We start from the raw sequence: 12,461 nt of genomic DNA on the forward strand, positions 1-12,461 counted from the left end.
TACACACATTTTTTTTTTTGCATCAATCAACAATAACCAGTCGTAAAGGGAATGCCATCTCATTCAACAAGGAAGTACAGAACATGCCGGGTAAGGCATTCAATGAAACGAGTCTGGTATGTTCCGAGCGTGCTCTGTGACGTCTGTTAATGCTCCGTATAAAAATAGTGTTGACAGACAGGTGAGATCGTCACAGAAAGCTATGTCACCACCATGATTGGCTCATTAAAAAGCTGTCACACCATCAACGAACATGCTGGAACACGAATGCACGCTTGGAATATCGATGACTCTCAGACACAAACAAATATATATATAAACACACACACACACTGTAGGTAAAGGGTACTTTTTTAGTTGTTAGGTAATTAGCGTTTTTTTGTTTGTCACTTCACAACGTTAGTAAAGCTATTGGAACATGTTTTGATAGCGTTTCTTTTCAGTATAGCTTTATGCAATTTAATAAGGGGGAAAGTATTTTGAGTGCAGAGGTTTCTTTCCACGGTGTCATGTTATTAAAACGGGTATTGTATATTATTTAATTTTTTACTTTTGTGCTTAGGTACATTTCAGAGTCTGTGCTTTTTTTAAGTTAACCGCAGTTGAACCAGTACTTCTACTTTTACCAGTCTCTTTTTTATTTATTTAATTTTTTTTTTTTTTTTTTACACACAGATCTGTACTTGTCAAGTTTAGAGTATGAGTATATTTGCCACCTCTGACTGTAGCTGGTAATAGTTAGCCACCACAAGCATGTTAGGATGCCAACATGAGCAATTAGCGTCAACACTGAATAGAGGGAGTTCTTGCACGTCATAAGATGGAACAAAAATAATCCTTCCCTCGAGTGCACTTGAGCCTGTTCTTCTACTCGGTTAATTTTCTCTCTTTTTTAACTTTGAAGTGAACAACAAGGTTGTTGTAAACCAACATCGCTGGTCAACGGAAGACTTACTCGACAGAAGCTGTAGACTTATGCGCAAGCTGTCATCCTGCATGTCGTCCGCATGCTGAAACGGACTTATTCAATTAGTCTTTGGCTAATCAGCCTGTTTTGGTTCGTCTCCTCTTGCAGAGGTACTCCACAGTATAAACAGTTCACTTAGGCTCCACAGAAAGGGGCTAATCAGTGGAATTATTGTTTTGCTGCTCCAATTTACCAGCTCCCAGTTCAGCACTGATTGCAATGAAAATTTGCCTTTGTCTCTGCTCGAACTTAGAAAATATACTGCAATGTAATCATTTTGTTTGCTGCAATAATATACATGCATGAGCAGCAATCACAACGTAAAGTTGGGATACTCTGCAGTGTGAATTCTGCCGAGCAATTTTCGCACGCAAGTTTTCAAAAGTGTTGCAATTAGTAATAAATCTGTCATGATTGATTTCAATCTTGGCAAATGAAAGCGTTGCAAGAGTTGAAAATATTCTGAAAAGCAAGGTTTCTTTTTTTCTAAGACTATTATTCTACAATGTTATACTATCTTACATCTTTCACATGAAAAGCGGAAAATTCAATAACACAAAGGCTTTAGAAGTGGAGGAGCAGCTGATCACTCACTATTTAGTCATCAGCTGACATTCTCCTTTGGTCACCACATATTCCACAGTAATGCCCTTCAATTAATTCCGCCTAATTTAACATTCACTCCAAATTTACAGCCACCCAATTCCTGGCTGAGAGCTGGGGAACAAATGCGTAAGGTGAAAGAAAAAAAGAGGAAATGTGAGGGGACACTCGTTCCAATTAGTCCTCGACCGGATTGTTAAAAACGTGTCCTGCTCCTGTGAGGCCACCGACTGGCGCAAAGACGCAGCACCACCAGTTTCCGGGGATGCGGTTACAGCTTAACCGTCCTTTTTTAATGTTACATTAACAGTCCTCATTATGAACATGAAGCAGAATAATTCAAATCTGAGGTCTTATAACAAAGTGGCCAAACAATGACACCGCAAGTCTCTTAAAATGTGTTTCCTTCCTTTTTGTACCTTTTCTTTTTTTCATTGGATGCATGGGATTTTGGTATGTTTCAAAGTGTGTGTAATAAGTGGTAGAATGATACCAAATAATTTTTTTTACACATGATGTTTTTTGATAAAACGAGTCATTTTGATCATGTATATTCTATCATCTTTCATCATTTGCACGTGTCCCTGAAACTGCTGTCCACTCTGTCACGATGGGGTACCTGTCCCTTTAAGAAACTCTCATGTTTTCAGTCAGCATTTTGTCTTTCTTTACCGGAGTTGGAAACGGTGGATGGTTCTAGAGTAAATACTAATCATTTTTATCATATTATGTGTGTAGTTGGATGTCCACCCTGTCATAGCTGAAAAGCAAGTGACATCACTTCCTTTCAAAAATGAAAAATATATATTTGTTCAACAGCTCACAGTCAGCCTGCTAACCGAATCATGCTGCAAAGTGAAGGTCCACCATGTGCTCATGAAATGCTAACGTTAGCCAAACATGTCCGCCCTGTCATTGTCCACAAGATCACATACTAGCATAACAGCTACTTAATACAATGGCTATAAAGTTCAATGGTAAACCTAAACCTCCGATTTTTGTGGTGAAACGGGTAAGTCTCAAAGGCAACAAACAGATTAGAGGGAGTGGCTTTGAATGGCCTTATAAGGGCCTGACAAAGACCTCCAATTTTGGGATTTACGGTGGCACTCCAAGCTCGGGGGGTGCCAGACAAGAACTACAGCATAATGCGACTCGGAAATTATCGTAGGAGACCACAGTTGCCCCGCTAGTTTTGAGTTTTTCAGTGAACGCCATCCCCCTCCCTGAAAAAGAAGCTTTAGCTCTCATCAGTCTTGAATGACGTACACAGACAAGACGGCAATCTGTGTCAAGTCGAAGATCAATACTGATACTGATTGAGCTACCACGCTGTGATGTCGCTACCTGGGAGGATACGTGGTCAACATAATTCTGTTAAATTACAGTATTCATTCGCCTCCAACTTCCTGCGCGTGTTTTCACATGCAAGGCAGCTAAGAGCACATCTGAAGAACTCGCATTCCTCTCGCTGCCTTTAAAAAGTGTTCACGCAAAGTCAGCGCTGCAATTCTGCTGGTATTCAGAGCAGTAAAAGCTTTTTTTACGGGTCTGTCAAGGGTGACGCTCATAATGGGTGTCTCACCGGTATTGAAACACTACAGATGAACACGAGGGTTATTCAGAAATAGGTTTTTATAGGATTCGTGAAACTGACAGCTATATGATGACATCTTCAGAAGTCCTTCCTTTGCGTACCAACATACCAATTACAATAAATACATTGGCAACTTAAAGGCAGCTTGACAAAATTATGAGTTTGACACCCTGTGATCCAATCTTTAAAGTATATCAAAAGTGGTATCTCATGAAATTTTGTTTGAATTCAAAGCATTCAAGCTAAAGTGTATCATCATTTGGCCTTTAAAAAACACCAAAATCAATGTGTATGGTAAACTGGCTCCTTTTTAGGAAAAGTCTGGTATTACCATGGCAACCTTATCACCAATTTTATAGCAGTAGACCAGCAAGGCCACCAGGACAAATGTACTTTACTTTTGTACTGGAGGGAGCTTGTGTGTATTTATATATTTTACAACATTTTCATACGCTACTCCCCCCCCCCAGTATGTTTTTTGGGGTGGTACGAATACTCTTGTATATATACAAATATATTGTCCAATTTTTCCATATTTTTTATCTAATATTTTAGATGTTTCTTCCCCCCCAAGAATTTGTTTACATAATAATTGCCTTAGTATTATTTTTCTGATATTTCCATGGTAATATTTTGGTATTTTTCAAATTACTTTTACCTAGTATTTATTTCTTTTTGTTTGTGGTGAAGGCAGTTTTGAAAATATCAAATTTTTTATACAGATAGACTTTTTTGTGTAATACTGTACATGTGCAATGTTTGTGTTTTCACTAATATTTTTGGAAATTTCCTTAAGAATTTGTCATCATATTTTTTGCCTATTTTGGGGGCGAGGGTGGAAATATTTGTGTTTTTACAAATATTTTGTCTATTTTTGCCCAATATTTTTGTATTTTATTCTACTAGTTTAGCATCCCCCCCTCCAATTCCCCTCTAATATTTTCCCTAGTATTATTTTTAAAATACTTTTGGGTAATTTCTTTTCCCCCCCCCCCCAAACAGTTTTCCCTGGTATTTTTTTTTTTAGCTAATATTTTTTTTGGTTTGTTTGTTTTTGGCAAATGTGTATTTTTTATGAATGATAAAAAAAAAAAAATGTAAAAAAATGAGTTCATTTTCCTACTCTAAAGGAATGAGTAATGAGCTTCCGGAAAATAATGGTAATAAGTGGAATCACAAGTTGATTCATGTAGAGGCGATCAGGTCCGAAAAGCCGATTTGTTGACGATGACCCAAAAACAAAATGAATGAGTTCATCCCCTCATCTTTAGTCTGACCATTGATATTCCATTTGTTTTGCAAAAGCGCAGCGCATGAGAGTGCCTGGACTGGGAGAAAGCTTCACATGCACACAAGTGTTGTCCCACATCAGAGAACAAACCTTTTCAGGTCCTTCACTGCCATAGTGCCGCTGATTGCACAGCCACCAGCGATTTCCTAACCAACCGCCACCTGAACAATGATGTGTTCGCCTTTCAGACCCTCCGGCCTTTCAAAGCAGAATCATTTCACAGTTTGGAACGAGATCTCCATAGCAACTCCTCTTTGAAGGGTTTAGAATCACCATCCAATAATTCTATGATCATCGGGCCTTGCCATTCCCAGTGGTTCTTTTCACAGTGGACAGGGGGGGACAAGGAAGGGGTGTGGGCTGAGTAGGAGGAGGAAGCAGGAAGAGTCGCAAGTCTATTTCAGGCAATTCATCTTGCAGGCCTATTAGAATTCAAAATATTGCGACCTTCAATCACAGAGGATTTTATTTGGAGCCGTGGCGATCTCCACTCGAGATGGGAAGGCATTTTGCTCTAATCATCCGCCGTGAGTGGAGGATGACAAAAACTCTTCATTCTCGCTCAAGCAAAATGCTCATTTAAATGCTGTGACAGCAGCTGAAACAAAAAGGAGGATGATCCCGCCACGTATTTGCCAGTATTGCTCAAAACAACGACTAATATGAACTCAAAACAAAATGTACATGCCACGGGGTAATTTATTTTACTGTCAGATTTTTTAAGCAAACAAAGGATTTAAAAAAACAAAAAACCAAAAAACAAAAAAAGGTTTTCCCTAGTGAGGAGTGGCTTTGACGCACAAACAGATGAAGAAATCAGCAAAGTGGGCTAGTGAATACTGTGGTTTGAAATACGACATGAACATGACGCCAGACCTCCAAGGGAGTAAAAGTAAAAAGTTGTAAGAAATTTAAAGTACAGATACCTTAAACATCTACTTCATAGAAACATAGTATTTGTACTTGGTTTCTTTACACCACTTTAAATATCAGTATACACATTTAAGAATCGTTATTGATCATGATTGTAGACACACACAATACACACGTACACAAATATCTGGGCAGCGACAAGTATTAGTACTATGGATGGTTGTCTACATGGAAATTATGTGAGCGAGTGAGTGATCAGGCACTGTATAATTCCTGAAGAAATGCTATTAGTGGCGTCGGTTACAACCGTCTGCGCTGAAATCTACAGCCTAGATTGTCCCCAACAGATTCATCAATTTCATAGCGGACAAGAAACATTCACATTCTCATCAGTTTCAGATTATTTGTGTGGAACTGCTTTTACACCACCTAAATGACTCTGGAGGTGACAATCTATGGAAAGCCATTTGAGCATTTCTTCAATAGCCTTGACATGTAGCTTAAGGTCCATTAAGGTCCATGTACTAGTGTGCTCATTTTCCTCAGTAGAAAGACAATTCAGCACACTAAGGGCTATATTCTCCTTTTTACTACTAAGTCTGTTTTTAAGCACTTAGATTTGTGCCCTTTTCATCGACGCATACTCTCCCGTCCAGACGTTGTGACACACCCACCTCACGTAACCTTGGTATGAACGCCACAGAATTTGAATTCGGAGGCTAGCTGTAAAATCGCGGAGCATTGAGTTTTCCCAGAGACTTGTGAATGTCAATCAAAAAAATCCCAGCCGTGAGAGCATTCAATCAATATCCTTTATATATTCTCAAACTGAATGGACTAATAAACCCTCAAGGGTTCAGACAATTCATCAGAATCAGTATATGGCTATTTGTAGCTTCAGTAACACTTTTGTTTTATTTTCCTCTGGAAGTCTATCCAAAATATGAAACTAACTTGGAATTGGACCTGAAATTTCAAAGATTGAATTAAAGCAAACCGAGGCCATCAAACAAGAGTTTACGCAAAGCTGCCAGGGCTTTTACTTATTATACAGTGACAATTATATTAGGGAATGTCCCAGCATAAGGAAAACCTGCACCCAATTTAAAAAAAAAAAAAAAAAAAAAGGTTCCAGTAAGTCAGGTACCTGGAATGAGGTGTAAATGCCCCAAGGCCACACATTGCGTGACACAAAACCGCAGATTAGCCTTGAAACCAATTGAGCTTTTGTCAAGGTGACACATCGTTTTCGCATTCAAATGGATAATTGATGGAAAACAAACTGGGAATATGGCCAGGTGAGCTGGCAGTGTCGCCACAGCTGGGAACACAACGGTAGATGAGGTAGAACATGTCTGTGTCTTGTTTCGGGCATCGCCGATTCGGCAGCGGTCCGAACGGCGCTGAGGCAATGGCAACGCTTTCCTCAGAGACCATTCATGTGGGTCTTATTCACACTCTTCTAGACCAAAATTACAAATCGTTTTCACTTTTAATAACTCATTTTGACATTTTCTAACATTTCTAACACTATTCTCGCCTTGTGGAAAACAATTTTAATATTCCATATTTTATTTTAAATTTAACAAAGGAAAAGTGGTTCCCAATTCAAATTACAGGTGTTGGGGTTGCGATGAGGGCTCTTAAGTTCTGACACACCAAACACATCGAAGCACACGTTGCTTTGAGTTCTGCGGCACTGTCATACTGGAACAGCATTTCCCAGGCTTTGATAATTGATTGCGATTCCCAAAAATATTGCCTCAAGTGAGTGCAGGTTAAAATAAAATCCCTAAAATGCACACAACGTGGGTGACTTTAGTGAAGGAAAGAAGACTTCTTTTCCAAAGATATCCTAGTCGTATACACCACAAATGAGGTCAACGTTCATAAAATGAGCAGCTCAGTTACTTACTCAGACAAGCACAAACGCGGGTTTGGTCTGTTAAGTTTAAAAGACTCCAGAACAATTGCCAGCCCATTCTCACATGGAAAACATCTGTGTGGATGGATTAACGCCAGCTCCCCAAAAATATTAGCATGTAAGTGACCATCATATCACTCACCCATAGTGGCCAGATACTGCATGCCATAAAATCAGTACATGGCTAGTTACACAAGGACACTGTTCCTATTCACCTCACTTTAGTACAGCACTGCTAAAGATACCACTTGTGAATCAATGCATGTCTGAGACCACCATTATGAGAAGATTCTAAAATGTTCATTTAGAATATGTATCACGATCAGAATCATCTTTATTGGTCTAAAACTAAAGAAATGTACCTCCAATAGTTGGAGCCACAGGAAAAAAAGCCACTATAACAAAAAAACTACATTCAGGTCTAGGCTTGCATGGTATGCGATAATTTTAAACCTTTGTCTAACATTTTGAATTAATAAAAATACAAATCATTTAATGTTCCCTTTTTGCCATGGTAGCCTCTCTGTACCTAAAAACTTTATACAGCTATAATATTGAAGCCAATTTTTTGGTATTGTGAGAAACAAATGCACAGAGTCATTAAACAACGTTCCAAGTAGTGCGGTAATACTGGTCGACAACAAATGATGCGGAATGACAGCGTTACCACAATGAATAGAGGAATAACCAAATATGTCAATCAAAGGGAGGGGCAATCAACGACTTACTGCAAATACTGTTAAACCAGTCAGTCACACTACTACCTCAGGAATGATCAGCACAGGCAACATGACATGTCATTATGTGACCTGGAGACATAATCAGTCCATCCATAATTTTCGAGACCGCTTATCCTCATTAGGGTCGCAGGTGAGCAGGGGTGTATCCCAGCTGACTTTGGGTGAGAGATGGGTTACAACCTGGACTGGTCGCCAGCCAATCGATACAATGCCATGTCTTGTTGCCAGTTCTGTTCCATAACAGAGGGGTGTGTCAACAACGGTGTTCCATTTACGCTTCACGGCATTCTCTGAACAGACCAGTGGGTGTAACAATCCAGTCAACGACTTGTCACAAGATTTTAGTATCAATTTGAAAAGAAAGTCAGAACAACATCAACAACTGCATCTGCAAAGCTCCATGCCGACATAGTCTAGAAACATACTGTAGCGCTATATTTTTCCACATATAAGCAATGATTTTATACAGTTTTAAAGTTGGGGGCAATTAGGGGATTAACAATAATGACAATGTTAAACAAGAATCAGAAGGACTGTGGCTGTCAGAAAAACAAGGGAAATTACCTTTGAATGAGTCAACTCTTTTCAATGTGTGGAGTTAGAAGAATGGAAAATAAATCCTAGAAAGTTTAAGCCACTAACATCAGTTTTAAGAAAAACATTTTCCATGCCACTGACATATGGCATTTACTTTTTTTTTTTTTTTTAAAAAGACATCAGTTTGTTGCTTTCAAGGTGCATTTAGAGTGAGTGTGTGTGTGTGTGTGTGTGTGTGTGTGTTACGCGCATGTTAATTTTAAAGCAGAACCTCAAAGGTCAATGGCATTCAGAATGAATTAAAGAAAAACAAGGGTACGGGTCAAAGTGTTGCCATTATCAAACCTTTATTAACTGTAGGCAATGTTATAAATAATTCCACAACATTCTTAAGAAAGGTAAAAATATGAAAACCACTTTAGGCACCAATTCAGCTTCTATACCACTTATCTTAAGGGTCCTAGTGAGCTGGCCTCTATCCCAGTTGACTGCGGGCGAAAGACGGATGCCACCCTGGACTGGTCGCCAGTCAATCACAGGGCACATACAGGAGACAGACATCAATTCCCACCATCACTGAGTGGGACCTGAACCCATACCGTCACCACCAAAGTCAGGCAAGAGTACCACTTACACCTTCCGTGACCAATGTTAGCATTCAAGACTTGACTTCCCCCTCTTAAATGCGCTGATGTACGCTAGTCCACGAAATTACCAAAACTGGGTCTAGCCCACCTCCTGGTAAGAGTTACGCCAAGCACAGTGCTCAAAGCCTTCATTATTAACCTTAATGACAAACATGGGCGCTATCTGATACGGGCGACATTCAGTGGGGGGCAGCACTCACTATCCCCCTAACCTAAGAAAAGACACACAAAAAAACCTATGCTAGCAAAAGAAACAACAAACGAATTGGGTTACTAGGTGGTCAGCAGCCCAAACTAAGACAAACTAAAACAAGAAAAGCTTCAGCATGCTAATCATGTATGGTGCTAGGCAGCTGTGGGAAAAACAGGTAAATGTTAAACAACAAAAGACTTGGCCTCGCCACCAAATTTCGTGCCATGTCGGAAAAGAAAAGGACGCAGGTGCTTCAACACGCAGGAAGGAGAAGGAGAGGAGCTCGTAACGGTGGCGGGAGGAAGCGCAGGCAAAACCATCATGGCCACACGGCTTGTCTTTTTCACCTGTGTGGCAACTGTTCATGATGCGTTGAAGGGCAGCTTGGATAAAAACGTGACAACATCCTCTCGGGGTGGGGACACAGGGGAGAGATTTAGAAAGTCTGTAGTATTATTATTGCTGTAATATCCTTGAAAAACGACCTTGGTTAAGTTGAAGAGGAACCACGATTCCATCGTTGGATTTAAAGTGTGAGCGTGTGTGGCCTTGGCAGAGGTACATATCCTACCTTGATCTCCTCAGTTGGAAATGGTTTTGAAAGAACACTGCAAAAACCATGGCAGGAGTAAAGGGAGCTTTTTCGCTCTTCCCAAAATGTCGCTTGATAACTTTTCAGGCTTCGAAAAACACACACGAATCTTGATGGCACGTATACAGTGCAAGATCAAACAGGCATGCGATGCTAGCGTAATTCAAACCAGGCCGCATAGCTTCTGAAACTTAACATAGACAAGAACCCTCTGTACTTCTGTCACTGTCTTTGAGGGAGCCTTTTCAGAGGGAATGTGAGCTTTGCTGCAACTTAATGAATTGTGACTTTTATGTTGATCTCTGCACCTAAGACACCAAATGGCCCGCGAACAAGAAGTTGTGCACAACTTTGAAAAAGCTGCAAGTCTCTCGCAAGCCTTTGAGCTGTGTCATAATGTTCGTCATGCACTGTTGCACCATGTGGAGTCGCTCACAAGGAATGCTGCGAAGGGAGCTCAAGCTCAGCTTTTGGCCTCACGTGTCATGTGGAAGATGCCACAGCGAGCGTTGGGGACAGGAAGGCATTTCCCACGCCTTGGCCCGCCTGAGCTCCAGGCAATGTCGACAACGTTCAACGCTGGGATTTTGCTGCGTCTTGGAGAGTCCAGAAGAATATTGTCAGTGCTCAACAATGTCTTATTTGGCTGAAGTTTTAATTCATCACGCAATAAATTATTCATAATTCATCGCTAGGGCTCAGACTCGGCCTTTAAATCGCGATTGGTTATTTGTGTTGACAGTAACCGAATCAGAATTGAATCGTTACTCCTTGTGCTATTCCGAAATAAAGACATGTCATAGATGTCAATGCAATGTGATTGTTTGACAGCCATGTACTGAAATGGGAACAGAGCACGCCGGTGCATTTTGGCTGCCGCTTCACCCTCCACAAAAGTTTTTCTTTTTACCAGGTAGTTTAAAAAGGCTCACGTCACCAGGATCCCTCGCCATATCGTTGCCAAAGGTAGACACAGGGTTGGTTCTATGCCTGCCTTGGTGCCATAAATCCTCGCTGGCTGAGACCAGAAGCCTCCTTTCTAACTAGCTAGCTACAGCTCTCGTCATCTGCCACACTGTGTTGTGTTTCATTCTGCCGCGGTTGCTTTCCACCAGCGATGGCTCCTTTCCGGCTTCGGTTGTGGCGCTGCCACGAACATCCGTGCAGCTCCTTGGGCTCGGCTATCGGACGCTTCCTTCTGCGCAGATCAACGTGTCGATGGAGGGCTACGGCTATTTGCATCCGTGATCCATGATCAACTGCAAGAACGAACTACAACTGCGCAGATGCGCAGTAAGTCAAAATGCTGTCAGCCGTAAACACAGGCTTAAAATCGTGAAATATTTTGTATTTTTTTTTAGGTTAATGCGGCGTGGCAGTAGTTGCAGCTTTTGTCAGTCTAAAGAAGTGTGATATTCTAAGATTCGTTCTGATTCGAGTTCGAAAATTCGAATTCATTCATCGCTTTTTCAGGCCCACTCGAGTCCTAGTTCGAGTCACCGCCAAATCGTGTGCAGCCCTATTCATCACCCGATAGTCCACGTTTGTCAAACGCGTTCTTGTCGTGGGCCACATAGTAACGGTTACAGCAGTAGTTCTAAAACATATATTTTTAAAAAATAATAAATACTTAACTCTCCAAGTACCATCATCATGGTACCAACATTCAAATACAGTAGCATAGTAGACCTAAGTGTTCATCAAAAACAAGACCGATTTTATTCCTAAAACGTATATTAATATTATTGTGAGCCACTGTAACATTATGCACATTTTGAACATTAACACGGCACTGAAATCTAGGAATATAAAAAAACAGTATTTTAAAAAATGAGTCAATTAAAATATATTGCACATAAAAGTACAATAATTTTTTTTACCCAAATAAATCGTAAAAAAAAAAAAAAACGTTCATAAAGATTAAATGCAGGTGTATTGAACCTAAGTTAAATACAACTGAACTGTACCTAGGCAGTGATTCTTTCAAGTACCACAAGAAGGAGCTGCGTCGCCCACTTTGAGAATCACTGCCATAGAGGATTGTAATGGCTGTCAAACCAAATGTATAATCACCTCATCATATTATTAAATGTACACTACACATTGACGGATGACTAGTTTTAAAGTCAGAAGTCGAGGAAAATAGTTTGTACAACTTTAATGTTTTCAATATCTCAACATTATTAAATGTAAAGACAATTTCCAATTATGATACAGGTTTTCACAAGAACATTTGCTTCAATGGACCAGATGAAATAATGTGGCGGGCTGCATCTAGCCCACGGGGCCTTGAGTTTGACACCCGTGACCTAAACTTTCAGTACGGTCAAGATGGCACATCAAATTATCCACCTACCTTGATATATTAATAATTATTAATGAGCCACACAGGAAGGCCAGAGCTGAGATTCAAACCCCGAACCTCAAAACTGTGAGTCAGACATCATAACCACTCCCTTACTGTGCTTCTCTGAACAATCTAATGACCTCCAGTACG

The 12,461-nt window shown here is 40.3% G+C and overlaps 1 protein-coding gene across 4 annotated transcripts in view; it reads right to left on the reverse strand.

The window, feature by feature from the left end:
• Positions 1-12,461, reverse strand: part of LOC133486382 (uncharacterized) — a 60,665-nt gene that overhangs the window by 42,479 nt on the left and 5,725 nt on the right. The gene's annotated exons all lie outside the window — the stretch shown is intronic.

The sequence above is a fragment of the Phyllopteryx taeniolatus genome, chromosome 12 (genome assembly GCF_024500385.1).
Source record: "Phyllopteryx taeniolatus isolate TA_2022b chromosome 12, UOR_Ptae_1.2, whole genome shotgun sequence".
NCBI lineage: Eukaryota > Metazoa > Chordata > Actinopteri > Syngnathiformes > Syngnathidae > Phyllopteryx > Phyllopteryx taeniolatus.